Here is a 2,363-nt window from a genome sequence, read left to right on the forward strand (position 1 = left end):
CAGTGACATTGGCTGAATCACAAAGCAGTCCGGAGGGAATGCCGGATGATTTGTCTAATGGATAGTCATTTATCCCAGTTAAACCGATCGCTGTTCATTCCCTTTATATTCCACGAACTTGGATAATCCCCGATTCAATACCAACTAATTCGAGGACTTTACTCGAGAGCTGATCAAACAGGGCTTAGCGCTTTAATTAAAGTCTCTTGTGAATCAAATAGCACGACAGAGTAAAAATTTCTCGCTTCTCCGGCTATCCGCATGAACATACAAATTATTGAAAATCATTAAGAGTTTGTAGTAGAATTTGGAATGTCAAGCGCAGTGCTTCGGCTTAATCTTGTGTGATGAAGTTGGCGGTAAGGGTTCCGTAATTTGGGGAGCGTGAAACCGCGCTATATGCAAACAAAGGAAGCTGTAATAACGGTGTAATAAGATTTAGATGACGGATTTTCACCCAGAGGTGGAAAGGTGCGATATAATTCGATGAAATTTGTAAAATGGCTAGTGCAGACGTCACCGTCTTATTGTTCCCGGGCGAGCGACTGTGGTTACGTAGGAAACGGGCGAGAAGAGCCAAAGCAGCCGGGAAAAGGTAGAAAAGGTGGAGATGACGGCTGCAAGACAAAGGAAGTACCTGCTTGAAAACAAGTCGAGCAGCTTTGCAGGAACGAAGTGACAAATAGTTGGCAGGCGTTATTATATCAAGTTTTTCTGCGAGGGAAAAGGACGAAGACAGAAACGAGAGTCTTTCTTCGATTTCTTACACGAGCCTGTGGGATAAGAACTTTCTCAGCGTAATTGATTTCGTATATAAAATTTCATCAATATTCATCGGCACAGTTGCAAAATAACGAACTTTTTCTTCTTTCTTAGCAAGCATCCTTCGGCCGAACTTTTAAGATTGATGAATAATCGTTGTATTAAATTATCTCTTTTTCTCAAATATAATATGCATCAGATATACGCCTCGCGAATTCCTACCAGGCCCATTACACCCAGGTGTATCTGCTTTGATCAACCAGGCATGCGTATGTTCCAATTTCACTTCACTGTTAACCGTTAATTACTTCATACCGACCACTACAAGAAGCTCACGATGTGCTCATGTCTTGCACCGAGCCAACACGGTCCTTATACGCTCGTAGGTGCGCCGCTGCAGTGTGCGGTTCATTAGTTGAGTGCTTTACCTTGCACACGGGGGTTGATCATAAATTAGATTTCACCCGTCAGCACTCTTGCTTTATCGATAATGCGTAACTTAGTGCAGCATAGTATCGATAATAGAGCAGGACGCGTAGATCCAGTCTTTATACGCCGGTTGCGTTTGCCTGCACGGAATCCGTCGCGTCTCGTCAGGATGATTCATCTTGGATTCGATTATCGCCGAAGTACCCGCCGGTGCATCGAGCCCCTTGAGACATAATCCTTGCGCCACGCCCTATAAGGCGAGGTGGAAAAAGATAATGGAGTAACTCGACACGACGTGCCCAGGCGGGCTGGCGGGTGATTCTTGAGTTTAAGTGACACCTTCGTACCGCGTGAAGCTAAATTCAATTGGAATTAAATAAACCCATTGGGTATTGGCGATGGCTGGTCGGAGTCCCGGGGGAACCCGGAGGATAGAGCGGACGGAGATAAGGGAAGGAATGGGAGACCGATTCGAAGGAAATTCCCGGCCGCCATGCAGCCTTGTCGGTAATCCGAGCACGCCACACACTAATTACTATTTCCACCGCGCACTCAGCCCATAAGACTGAAATCGTACGTTTATTGAATTTATGGTATGTGCGCGCCGCGTTAAATGTATATCATTGGTAGCGAGGTGGGGCGGCTGGCCGCTAACTTTGCTTCGCAATCCAACTGCGAAAGACATATATTTACGCTATGTCTTTTCGCCCCGATATAGGTTGGGGTACCTAGGGGGAGGTCTTTCATTCCAATGTCTTGCAGAAGCTGGCTGATCGGAATTTCTCCAGCGACGCACGCACCGCGGGCTTTGACTAGGAGTAACGAACCGATGAATCAGCCACTACGTGATGAGGGGTGAAAAACACCCGGCAGTCATTGATTACAAACGCTGAACGAATGCTCGGCCCGAATCGGACACAATATTCTCGATTCTCAGAAATCGCCAATAGATCCTTAAATTAACGGTCTGCTGCAATTAGCGAATCTCTCTGACTTAGCTCATTATTAGAAAGGGGATATAGGATGGGGCGCGGATTTTCTTTGAAACGTCAATCTCGGAAGGGCTCGTTAACCATTGTTTAGTAGGTCGGTCGGTCTGCGAGGGAGGAAACAGGAAACAGGAAACAGGGTGGCTAGCGTGGGAGGAAGAGAGATGTTTGACGAAAATGCGA

The sequence above is a fragment of the Neodiprion fabricii genome, chromosome 4 (assembly GCF_021155785.1).
Source record: "Neodiprion fabricii isolate iyNeoFabr1 chromosome 4, iyNeoFabr1.1, whole genome shotgun sequence".
NCBI lineage: Eukaryota > Metazoa > Arthropoda > Insecta > Hymenoptera > Diprionidae > Neodiprion > Neodiprion fabricii.